This window comes from Tursiops truncatus, chromosome 5 (assembly GCF_011762595.2).
Source record: "Tursiops truncatus isolate mTurTru1 chromosome 5, mTurTru1.mat.Y, whole genome shotgun sequence".
Taxonomy (NCBI): Eukaryota; Metazoa; Chordata; class Mammalia; order Artiodactyla; family Delphinidae; genus Tursiops; species Tursiops truncatus.
In genome coordinates this window covers 53,750,512-53,764,047 of record NC_047038.1, presented here as the reverse complement: position 1 = coordinate 53,764,047, position 13,536 = coordinate 53,750,512, and positions in this window count along the sequence as shown.

Sequence of the window (13,536 nt, the reverse complement as noted above, 5' to 3'; positions counted from 1 at the left end):
AGTAATAAAAATAAAAGAATTAGGAAATAAGGTAGAAAAAAATTTTTATTGAAAAGATGACTCTTTGAAAAACATTAATATAAATCATTAAACTAATATGCACTTCAATGTACAGAACTTTTTAAAACTTGGTGTACGAAACATTTATTTAACCAGACACAAAACTATAAACCATAAAGAGAAAAATAGATCAATTCAAATACATTGAAATTAAGTACCATCAAAAGGTTCTTGGATTGGAAGAATCAACACTGTGAAAATGACTATACTACCTAAAGCAATCTACAAATTCAATGCAATCCCTATCAAACTACCAATGGCATTTTTCACAGAACTAGAACAAAAAATTGCACAATTTGTAATGGAAACACAAAAGACCCCGAATAGCCAAAGTAATCTTGAAAAGAAAAACGGAGCTCGAGGAATCAGGCTCCTGGACTTCAGACTATACTACAAAGCTACAGTAATGAAGACAGTATGGTACTGGCACAAAAAAAGAAATACAGATCAATGGAACAGGAAAGAAAGCCCAGAGATAAACCCACACACATATGGTCACCTTATCTTTGATAAAAGAGGCAAGAATATACAATGGAGAAAAGACAGCCTCTTCACTAAGTGGTGCTGGGAAAACTGGACAGCTACATGTAAAAGAATGAAATTAGAACACTCCCTAACACCATACACAAAAATAAACTCAAAATGGATTAAAGACCTAAATGTAAGGCCAGACACTATAAAACTCTTAGAGGAAAACATAGGCAGAACACTCTTTGACATAAATCACAGCAAGATCCTTTTTGACCCACCTCCCAGAGAAATGGAAATAAAAACAAAAATAAACAAATGGGACCTAATGAAACTTAAAAGCTTTTGCACAGCAAAGGAAACCATAAACAAGACGAAAAGACAACCCTCAGAATGGGAGAAAGTATCTGCAAATGAAGCAACTGACAAAGGATTAATCTCCAAATTATACAGGCAGCTCATGCAGCTCAATATCAAGAAAACAAACAACCCAATCCAAAAATGGGCAGAAGATCTAAATAGACATTTCACCAAAGAAGATATACAGATTGCCAACAAACACATGAAAGGATGCTCAACATCACTGATCATTAGAGAAATACAAATCAAAACTTCAATGAGGTATTACCTCACACCAGTCAGAATGGCCATCATCAAAAAATCTAGAAACAATAAATGCTGGAGAGGGTGTGGAGAAAAGGGAACCCTCTTACACTGTTGGTGGGAATGTAAACTGATACAGCCACTATGGAGAACAGTATGGAGGTTCCTTAAAAAACTAAAAATAGAACTACCATATGACCCAGCAATCCCACTACTGGGCATATACCCTGAGAAAACCATAATTCAAAAAAGAGTCATGCACCACAATGTTCATTGCAGCTCTATTTACAATAGCCAGGACATGGAAGCAACCTAAGTGTCCACTGACAGATGAATGGATAAAGAAGATGTGGCACGTACATACATATATACAATGGAATAGTATTCAGCCATAAAAAGAAATGAAATTGAGTTATCTGTAGTGAGGCGGATGGACCTAGAGTCTGTCATACAGATTGAAGTAAGTCAGAAAGAGAAAAACAAATACCATATGCTAACACATATATATGGAATCAAAAAAAAAAAAATGGTTCTGAAGAACCTAGGGGCAGGACAGGAATAAAGATGCACACAAAGAGAATGGACTTGAGGACACGGGGAAGGGGAAGGGGAAGCTGGGATGAGGTGACAGAGTGGCATGGACATATATACACTACCAAATATAAAACAGATAGCTAGTTGGAAGCAGCCACATAGTGCAGGGAGATCAGCTCGGTGCTTTGTGATCGCCTAGAGGGGTGAGATAGGGAGGGTAAGAGGAAGACGCAAGAGGGAGGAGATATGGGGATATATGTTTATGTACAGCTGATTCACTTTGTTATACAGCAGAAACTAACACCCCATTGTAAAGCAATTATACTCCAATAAAGATGTTAAAAAAAAAAAGGTTAGCAAAAGGCATATAAACAAAAGCACAAAGACAAGTTCCAATGGAATTATATGTGACACATAAACAATAAGGAATAAACTGTCAAAATATATAAAGAATTTCCACAAATCAATAAGAAAGATTTTTTAAAGGACAAAGGAAATGAATAGTGATTTCAAACAAATGGAAACAACAATGAATCACAAATATACAAAACAATGTGCAACCTCACTAATGGCCACGGAAATCCAAAGTGAAAACATCTTATACAAGATTATAATTTATGTATACATAAAAAATTGTGTTATATAAAAGATTTATAATAAGAATGTTTGAATATATAGATATAAGTGATGATATGGAGCATCGCTAACAGTGATAGTTTAAAACTTTCTAAAACATTCATTACCTAATGAAGCATCAAATGGAAGTTATAAATTAGCAATTTCTACCTTTGCTAACATTGCTAACTAAAGAGCACCGCCTTTTTCTGTGTTGCTTCAGTGACATTCTGAAGTCATAAGGTCCAGGCAATGGTCTCACCTTCTAATTCAATGAAACCATTGTTTGTACTCTGATAAGAAACATAAACCCTATGGGAACTAAGAACTCTAAAATATCAGAATTCAAAGGTATTTAGATAGGAAACAAACATTTTCAAGGGTGGTACTCTCCAAGCTGGAATAACAGATGCTGATTACATAGGGGTTGATGGTTTGCTGCTGTATAATGAGAGCAGGGCACACTACATCTGGAACTCAGATGTTTTTCTGGAGCATTCCTTCTTCCTTCCATATTCAATATAAAGGTTAATGGAAAATGACAGCAACCAAAAAAAAAAAAAAAAAAAAGACAGGAAGACAGGTCTATTAAGACCTCAGACTTTCAAGAAAAAATTGTGGGTTACCCCACCTAGAAAAGAACACCAACAACCTGAGATTCTGACTGATGGCAAAATAAATATGAAACGGGTGGTGGAAAAAGCAAGTCATAAACATCACAGTAACACTGTAATTACAAAAAGTGACAGTGGTAGGTTTGCGTGTTTTCATTTTGCTCCCTAGTGTATATATTCATTTTTATGTATTAACTAGGCTTTTCCTTTTTTCCTTCTTTCTCTTGTTATATAAGTAGTTTAATATTAACTTTATAATTTAATCTTTAGGTAATGGGATATCCAATGAAAATGTGAATGAATTTGAATAGAAACGAATGTAACTAACAGCGGGTACAATGACATTGGGGCATGTGTATCTTTACTTGAGGGAGAGAGTGAGTACTTCACAGATATGAAGAACAGTTCCTCTGAGGTGGCCACATACAGTTGTTTGACAGTTGTTTGATGGTACAAATGTGCTCATATGGGTACGAATGTGTGTAGAGGGGCACCCAGGCCAGAACAGAGGGAAGGACGTCCCGTCCTTCCTCCAGTGTGTGTTTGTTTGGCACAGCATCCAGAGTATCCCTGTGTGTGTGTGTGTGTGGCCAGTACCCTTTGTCCCTTCTGCAAGTTTCCCGACACCACAGTGGCAACCCTCAGACTTCAGCTCCAGCCCTTTCATTCCACCACTAAGCATTTAGCTGCTCTTGTATTCCAGCTGCAGCTCATGCCCTCTGACATCTAATCCAAGTCTGAGCCCTCTACTGAGTTTCTTTTCCACCAGAAGGTTACATGCTTCTACAGTAGCCATTCATCTTCCCAGAGGTCTGATTATCAGTTTGAGGAGCTTGGCTCTCTTTCAATTTCCTAAATTCCTTCCCTGTTTACTCTCCCTCAGTGTAGGAATAATAGCTGCTTTGTCAGTTCCTACTTTGCACCCCACAGAATCCTCCTGTTTAACATTATTCATCTTTCACTAGGTCTTCCTATTCAAATTACTGGTGTGATTTCTATAGCCTGATTATTGCTACCTGAGGTCCCTAATAAAATTTTGAACCATTTAAATGAAATGACATGTTACATACAGGACTTTTCCTCCTCATGGGCTAATTATAGGCCATGGTTAAGGGCAGATTTTCCTTGGGTTTTAATGAACTGGGAAGACTTGAACTTACACTAGAAGCTAACGAACAAACAGGCCCCAAATGTACTGCCCTTAGTACATAGATTTTGGTGCAGGTGGTCATATGAGGGTAGAAATCTGGAAGCTGTAAATGGTAAATATAAGTTATTTTGCTTTGTTCTTAATTTTTATGTCACATTGTTCCATCAATCATGATAATATTTTGAAAGCTTTTATTTTCCTAAAAGAAAATTTTATCTTAATATATCAATAAAAACCTGAGTAGAAACTATTGAAAAAGAGAGAAAGAAGTTAAAGAAGGAAGAAAAAAGAGAAAAAGAGAAAAGAAATTTACAAGTGTGTGGATGTGAGTGTGTGGCAGAGAGAGAGAATGAGAAAGACCCTACAATGATGAAGATGGGGTGGCAGGTGCTGGAGAACAGAGTCTACACATTCCTATAAAGCTTCAAGTTGCTCAGTGGGCAAAACACTTATAACTTGTCTAGTTGTACAGGATTTACAAAGATGCTTGATAAAAAATATCCTTAAGTTCTCAGTTTCAATTTACAAATGGATATTAAATTTCAAGCCCTCAGTTGTGTGTTACAACAAAACTGCCTTCCCTTAAATTACCCCTGTTCCTAAATAGAAGAAAGGAAGTTGATGTTATAGGTACTTCAATTCTGCTTGAAAGATTTTATAAACATCTACATTAAAGGGTAAATGGGCTAAGGTTTTACAACATATATAGAAATACCAAAAAAATGTTCTAACCTCTGCTGAACTATAAGCAGGTAAACTCTCAAAAATCATAAAAATGAAAAGAAACCAGATTAAGCACTGTCTATTGTGACTAAGGTCCTCAAAACTATATAATGCTGCCTCTCAAGGTTTTATTGTGTGTTGAAGATGTTCTCTGTGCCATATTTATAAACATAAATTTAATATACACTTGTCATACAAAACAGAAATAAACAAATAATTCTATTTTTTATCAAGCAAATGTTTGCTTAATAAAATTCAAGAAATGTTGTCATGACTAGTTTACACCTTGGGCCAGCAAGCCCAATTTCACTTCTGAAAAAGCAGTATCCAGTTACAATAATGAAATTTTAGAGATAAGCTTTACATTCAAATTGCTGTAATTTAGGACAACTGAATATTAATAATAAAATTAATCCTGAACGGTATGAAAACTACTCTCAGAAGGTCATACTCTTGTGAGATACTCTTACTTGTCCAAAAAACCTTGGATTTGGACATCCAGAAAGTGGATCCTGTTTCTTCTGTCAGAAATATTGCCCCAGAGTACTATTCTAACAGAGTAATTTGATTTGATCTGAGTAAAGTATTTGTTTTTATTCGTTTATTAATAAAGTATGATAAAAGCTGCATTCCTGAGTCAGGTTCAATTCATTAATGTGAAGACAAGTATCACCATCCTTTGGCAGAGTCAAAGGCTCAACCAAACAGGTAAGGAGGTTTTAAACCACATTTTCTAATCATCTAATTGTAACTGGGCAGGACCCTATGGGGCCTTCCCAGAACAGGACTCCCTGCCCCATGTCCTCTGCCTTGCCTTTCGTCTGTAGAAAAACTTTAGTCAAACAATAAATTTAATCAGAAAAGTGAGAAAATGCAGAAGAAAGGAAAACAGTCAAGCAAGACAAAATAATAATAGTTTAGCCATTAAACACAGTCAAGAACCTTTAGTTCCTCCTCAAGGACTATAGATAATATTCTGAGCCATGTTCTTTGAGCTGTTTTGCAGATACTGAAATCCCCACCAGGTAGAAGAAGTTAATTGTATGCTTCCCATAAGCACCTAGACCCCAGATCCGTTGGAACCAGAAGGTTGATGTTGTTGACTCCCAACTGCCTCACGACCAACCAATCAGGAGAATATCCATGAGCTGACCACATACTCCACAACCCACCTCCTTCACCCTGTCTTTAAAAACCTTTCTCTGAAAACCTTCGAGGAGTTTGGTTCTTTTAAACACTAGCTGCCTTGGACTCCTTGCTTGGTGCTCTGCAATAAACACTGAACTTTCCTTCACCACAACCTGATGTCAGTAGATTGGCTTTACTGAGTGTGGGCAAACAGACCCAACTTTAGTTCGGTAACGTAATTTTCATAATGGTATAATGGCTCTTAAAGGGCACATAAAAAGAGAGTCAGTGATTCCCTCCAGGGATTTCTCCCAATTACCCTATTGTTGTTTCCTTTTGAAGTGATCAGTTAAGTCTCCAGAGGGACACGTTTATTAATAGGTCAATAGGTATGGTGGTTGAATATTTGGCAATACTGAACAAGGATTCCAAAGACACAGGAAAGAATGGTGTAGGAAAAGGCAGATATATGTTTGTTGACCCCCAAAAAAAGAAGTATCCTAGGGGGCCACAGGCAATGATTGGTGTATGGGTATCATTTATAATGTTTGAGATTAACCTCAGGAGGCCAGAGTCTTTGCACAGAACTGAACAAAGGCTGTAAGTCTGATTGAAAAGTGGTGAAGAAAAAAATTTCATTCAAAAATGAAAGTACCTCTACGTTTTTTTTTTCAGTACCTGATTCTGGGGAAGAAGAGATGTGGAGTTTGGAGATTTTAAGAGAAGCATCCTTTATGTGAAGAGTTAAGTTCTAACTATAACCTGGCAAGAAGTTAAGGTTGAAGATATGGGGGTAGTTTATATACTGATATGGACCATCAAAAGGAAAATCTCTCTGGCATGTGCTGAGAGGAAGGCCGTTAAATGTTGTTCCTGGGGGTCATGCTGGGGTGACATATCAGTGAGATTCAGAGTGCGAGCAACGGTTTGAGAAAGTTCAATGAGGGAGTTTTGTTTCCTGTTTCGTGGGGAGGTAAAGAGAGAGTGAGGGAAAAAGTCATCTTGGGATACTGTATAATAAGGGGTGGTCTGGGTTAGAGGTTGATGAAAAAGAAGAAATATGACAAAGAGTAGACAAAGAGGGAAGATGGCAGTAAAGGAGTAGGGGAGTCTGGGGGAATCTTGTTCCAGCTTCTGGGGTGCAAGCTGATAACTCCATGGTACCATCTGCTTGTTTTATGGGTCTTAGAAAAACAGTCTATTTCACATTGTTTTCTGGTTCCAGAGAATCTCAAAAGGACCTTTGTTTAAAGTTTCCTGTTGTGGTGGACTTCCATTCAGAGTTAGACTCATATGTTTTTGAATGTGAAGCATGAACCCAAAGTTGCAACCCTTGTAGTTTTGCAGAATTACTGAAGGGTAGGAAACAGCATTAGGTCCCTTCCACTTGGACTTAAGATTGGTCTTTCTGTGGTGTCAGAAAACTAGGTCTCCAAACTGAAGATCATGTAAGGGTTATGTGGGATGTATGGAGAAAAGGCATAATTGGCATATTAATAGGGAGGGTATTTAATAAAACCTTGGCATTATTCAAGGCTATCCAATTAGATAAGATTAGATCTCTGAAGGTCCAAGAGGGCCTTTTTGTAATATTTTATAAGGGATTATCTGCATAGTCTGGAGTGGAGGGGATCAGGGAATCAAAGGGTAATCAGAGCTAAAGGCAAGACTTTGGGCCAACAAAGGTTAAATGCCTCAGACATTTTGGGTAGTTTTGACTTTAAGAGTGCTATTGGCCCATTCTATATTTCAAGAAACAAAAATGTTTGTGGTAACGACACTAGTTTTTGTGAAAATGGAAATACTTGTTGAATATCCTGAATAACCTCACCAGTGAAGTGAATGCCTGTATTGTAAGAGAAGAAAAAAAAAAAGGAATGCCCTAAGTAGTGAATCTTAGTTATAGTGGTGGCAATAGCCTGTTTTCAAGGAAAAACTTCTAGCCACCCTGAAAACATGTGGACTACGGTTACAATATATTTGAACCCATGAGATCTGGGGAGCTGAATGAAACTCATTTGATATTGGAGAAAGAGATATGGCTTTGGTGCTTGTCTGACTTGAGGCATTATATACTATGAATATACCTGGCACATAGTTAGAATGTACCAAGAGTATATCAAAAGTATCAGTTAAAAATATTCAGTAAGGATAGAATAGGTCCTAAACATATGTATATTAATAAAACTCTATAGGCAAACGATATGAATCCGCAATCAAAAATCACTGGCCTAGAATACACTAGATTCAAATTAAAGAAACAAAGTTGCAATCCAGTTAACATTAAAAAAAAACTGAAATTAGGATAACATTATACTGTTGTCTAATTTCTCACAAAGCATCATCAGGACTCATAAACAGAAAGATGTCATTGGCAGCAAGGGCAATGACAGTTCACTAAAAACTTCAAACCATTTCAGAGATATATATATAAAAATAGCATTTACCCACACAACTTTAATCTAGGGAAGGCTATTTTTTTTCTGATTTGTTAGTTCTTCCAATTTATATCATTAATAGTAATATATCAAAGAAATCTGATTATTTTACCATTGTCTCTTCATACAATGAAAACAAATCATTTGTGATTTTCCAGAAGCCCTCTCCTCATTTATGATTTGATTTGGGGATGGCAAAATAACAAAAGTTTTCAGGCAGTTTGAACACTTAATTTAATAGAATCACGGGTTACTGAGAAAAACCATACTTGACTACCTATTTAATTAAAATGGAAGTAAAATATTTTAAAAGCAAACTTATAGGAGGTACCATGTTTGTAAATAATTTTAACTCTTTCAATTCTCTCATCTCTAGCAGATGAGAGAACAGAGGGCCCTGTTCTCTCATCTGATATTCTTCTGATAAGATATAGAATCTTTGCCTATAGGCAGATTACTCAGAAGATAAAGAAAAATATTTTGCTATCTTTCATTAAGAGCAGGCCAAAAATATCCAAGAAATTTTTGTTATTTTAACGGAGAAAAAACTAAATTCAGTTTTATATCAGTATAATGTTTGGTACTAAAGCTAAAGCCATCAAAGCATGGTCAGTATTGGTAAAGACAAATAAAATCCCTTTTCCTCAAACTTTCTACAATTTTCTATAGGCATTCAGGTTTTATCTTATACTTTCTTCTTTGTCATTCTAGAACAACAGGTTATTTTATTTTAGGACAATAGTACTTTCTTTTTCCTTAATGCACCCTTCATACTTTGCACACAAAGTTGTTCCACTCTGTATTATTGTTCCTACGACACTCTTACTCGCATGTATTGATTATAAATTTTAACCACAGTAACTTTTACTTCATAGAGAAAACTAAAAGTTGCATGACTGTGAACTGTTTGTCATACACCAGCATTTTGTAGCAGACCAGCACAGCTTATGGATATGCATCTCAGAACTTTTTACAGCCATATACATCTTTTATAGTGCAACTTCTCAAGGTGGCAAATATGAGCACATTCATTAATAGACCCAGATGTATATAAAGTCTCTCTCTGTAAGATTTAAAAATAAGAGGCAAAAGTATACAAATTTAAAATTATGCTTGGTATTTAATATTTCAGTACTTTCTCTTACTTACAAATCATCTAGATAGCTAATGAATACTCATTAATTTACTTAAATTAGCTTAAGTTTGAGATTCTAAATTACCCAAAGATCTTGGAAACTATCTTCAAGCTGACATACTAAAAAATACGATGGTTGAAAGAAACTTGCAGAATGCTTTAATTTGGTTAAGCATAAATTTACATTTTTCAAATCTAGCTTATTCAAGGAGTAAAGCTACATAAGTTTAGAAATAACATATCTAAGTGGAATAAAATGTATGTTTATTTTTTATGGACGGTGATAAGTCAGAAGACAACTGTTTATATTATACCAACAATATTTAAAAAGTCTTCTTTGCCAAAGAGTTCCCCAAATTATGTGAAGCTGAATTCTTAAAACACTGGAGTTAAGTTTCTAAAGGAATACCTTTTTCACACTGAAAGTATTAGAAATTTAATTCTCTGAATTTGGGGGAATTTTAGTAATATTCAATTAGTATAAACATTTATTTATCTCTAAGCCAGTCAGAATAGAGCTCCCTTAAGAGACTGTATAATCTAATTTGGTAACACCATACGGAGGTATGAAAATACTACACAACTCATAGATACATAAATATGCATGCAGACACAGAGAAGTGTAGCTCAAAGAGGGCCAAGAGGGCCATCAACTTACAGTGTTTGCAATTTTTATCATGTAAATACTCCCACCATGGCCAGTTTCAAGCTACCAGCACAATGTTACTAGGTATAGTGTTAGGAACTGATGTATGAAGAGTCTCTTAAGAGTTGGTATAACCCAGCTCCAGCACACCAATTCTGCCTTTTTTAAAAAAGTGAAAATATTGGGTGAATTTTGATAATTTTTCCAAGACTCTTTAGGAAAACATTCTTATTATGGCTAACTGTAGTTTATGTATTAATATTTGAGAAGACTGGTCATCATACAAAACTGATGAAGTTGAAAGCAAGTACGTATGTTGGCTATGACGATGCTCAATTTTTAATCATTCAACTGTTCAATTTTATAGACAGAAAAGGAAAACAAGCAAAATATAATTACAGACACCTTAAGAGAACTTATCAGGAATTAGAATATAAAAGGTAATTTATAAGAATAAAGTTATAAATTAATTGAAGGAAGATAACTAAAAGAGAAGAATTATTTAAGTTAGAAAGGAGGAAACAATGAGAGTGTATTCCATATCTAACATAATCTTAAACTGCTTACACATTAAATGTTATTTTAATGATTATTGCCATGCACAATTTACATAACATTTTCACATACATTTTCTCTCTCATGCAATCGTATAATTTTTGTTTTTTCTAGAATAGTATAAAAAGATGCGGAGCCATCTAATTTATTCTACACAGCAAACATGACTCTCACGATACTAAAATCTAATTAAAAAAACCAGAGAAACCAGAACCATAGGCCAATCTCTCTTATGAATATAAATATAGAAGTATGAAAGTATTAGCATAGAATTCAGCAATATATTAAAAGACAAAATATTACTTATTGTTTAATTTGTAAATTTAGGGATAGTTAAAAATAAATGAATCTATTAACATTAGTAGAAAATAACAGAAAAACAACAGAATGCAGTGGAAAGTGTATTGGCTCTGAAATCAGGTTACCTGGATTTGTATCCTTGCTTTGCCATATTGTTCAAAATTCACTTTTTCCTCACCAAGTGTTTCATAGTCTTACCTTAGGAGCATATACTCACTTGCTCCTCTGACACTGAGCTTGGACAGGTGGCTTAGTTTGCCCATGAAATGCAGATGCCAGTTATAAGCTGAGGCTTTTAGAGGTATGGCAGGTTGGTACCATCAATCTAAGGGGACCAGCCCTCCATCAAGAGAACAGCATGCTTGCTCAAGCCAGTGCCCCTTCTGACTGGGTCCCCAAGTGAGAAACATGTGGAGCAGATCTGAACCACATCCAAAGCTTGGAGTAGAGCTGGCTACGTTTAGTGTAGCAAAACTCACATGAACTGCAGCCAACCTACACAGTCCTGAGCACGAAGTCATTGTGAATGTAAACCACTCATACATCTGAGTTGTTTGTTATACTGCATTATATACAACTAATACACTACTTCTGTGACCTTGGGAAGGTTATTTAACATTTGCACTTTAGTTTCTCCTTCTGTAAAACATAAAATATAGTACCTATATCAGATTGTAATGAAGAGCAAGTGATTTAGTTCATGTAAAGTACTCTGAACAAAACTAGATAGCAAACATTCAATAAATGCTAACATTGCTATTAGAAACTGCCATACAATTTCATTTGATGCTAAAAAAAAATAACATTTTAATAGCATTTTAAACACGTTGAAATACTTATATTTTGTATAAACAAAAGTATATTTTGTTTATACAAGTTATATTTTGTATGAAATTATGCATTACACAGATAGATTACAGAGTATACAGACTATTCATACATTAACTCCACTTAGTGTTCAATTTCCAGCAAAAATTAGTCTCTCTGGGTGATATTATATTCTTCCTTTTAAATGAAAGTAAGAATTATACAACCTATATTTTTCTTCTTTTTATCTTGGTTGTTATGAATATCAAAACCAAATATATTATTCACTTATGATAATCAAAACATTCTGATACATCTGTTTTTCTCCTACTAGTGTTTTCTTAATTTTCAAGTACCTGTTTTATTAAATTTATAACGTTTTGAGATGTGGCTTATATCTAATTCTTACTGGACATTTTCAAGCTTGACTCCATATAAATGGCAAAGACGATCCATTTTGGTTGAAAAGGGTATTAGACATAACTGGATTCTATTCTTGGCTCCACAAATATATTATCTTGCGTCCTGAGACATACTGTTTAACTTTGCTGGGCTTCTTTCTCTGCCTGGGAATTGATAATAACAATAAGTTTTTCATAACACACCCAAGGTGTTGAAAGGATCAAATGTTATCATAAACCTGAAAACACTCTGAAAGATATGAATGTCAATTAAAATATAAGGAATTATTAATTAACTTAAATTAAGACCAAAGATTATTAAAATGTTCAAATTTCTATTTCCCTATAGATATCTGTTTCTGATATAGTTCCAGAACTGTGCTTCCCAAAGAGACAATAATTTATTTAATAATGCAATCAGCAACCAAATTTTAATTACATCTTTTCTCAAGGTGATATAAAATTTCCCTGAGTCCCCAATCAAAACAAAATGAACTGTAGTAATATTCTATAATCAATAGTTCATTTTTAGCAAGGTGAATAAATGTGAACATTCTAAATCCCAGAATACTTTATCAGGATTAAATGTATATATTTATATAGGTTTCAACTGAAGACAGATGTAAAGCCTGCAGGAAGGAAGGAAGAAAGGGAAAAGAAAAAGAAAGAAGGAAAGGAGGAAGGAAGGAAGGAAGGAAGGAAAGAAAGAGAAAGAAAGAAAGAAAGAAAGAAAAAGAAAGAAAGAAAGAAAGAAAGAAAGAAAGAAAGAAAGAAAGAAAGAAAGAAAGAAAGAAAAATAGAAAGAAAGAGAAAGAGAGAGGGAGGAAGGAAGGAAGAGAGAGGAAGGAAGGGAGGGAGGGAGGGAAAAGAGGAAGAAGGAGAGAAAGAAAGAAAGGAGCTGTTTTTAATTACAAGTATCACTGATCAGTAAACACAGATGATTACTTTAAAATGTAATTATATGTAAAATCGGGCTTCCCTGGTGGCACAGTGGTTGGGAGTCCACCTGCCAGTGCGGGGAACATGGGTTCGGGCCCTGGTCCGGGAAGATCCACATGCCTCGGAGCGGCTAAGCCCGTGTGCCATGATTGCTGAGGCTGCATGCCACAACTACTGAGCCTGTGCATCACAACTACTGAGCCTGTGCATCACAACTACTGAAGCCTGCACACCTAGAACCTGTGCGCCGCAGTGGAAGAGTCCACCGCAGCAAGAGGCCCAAGTGCCACGGCGAGGAGTGGCCCCCCCTGCTTGCTGCAGCTGGAGTGGGCCTGCACGCAGCAACTAGGACCCAGCGCAGCCAAAAATAAATAAATACATTTTTTAAAAATGTAATTATATATAAAATGAAAAAATGTA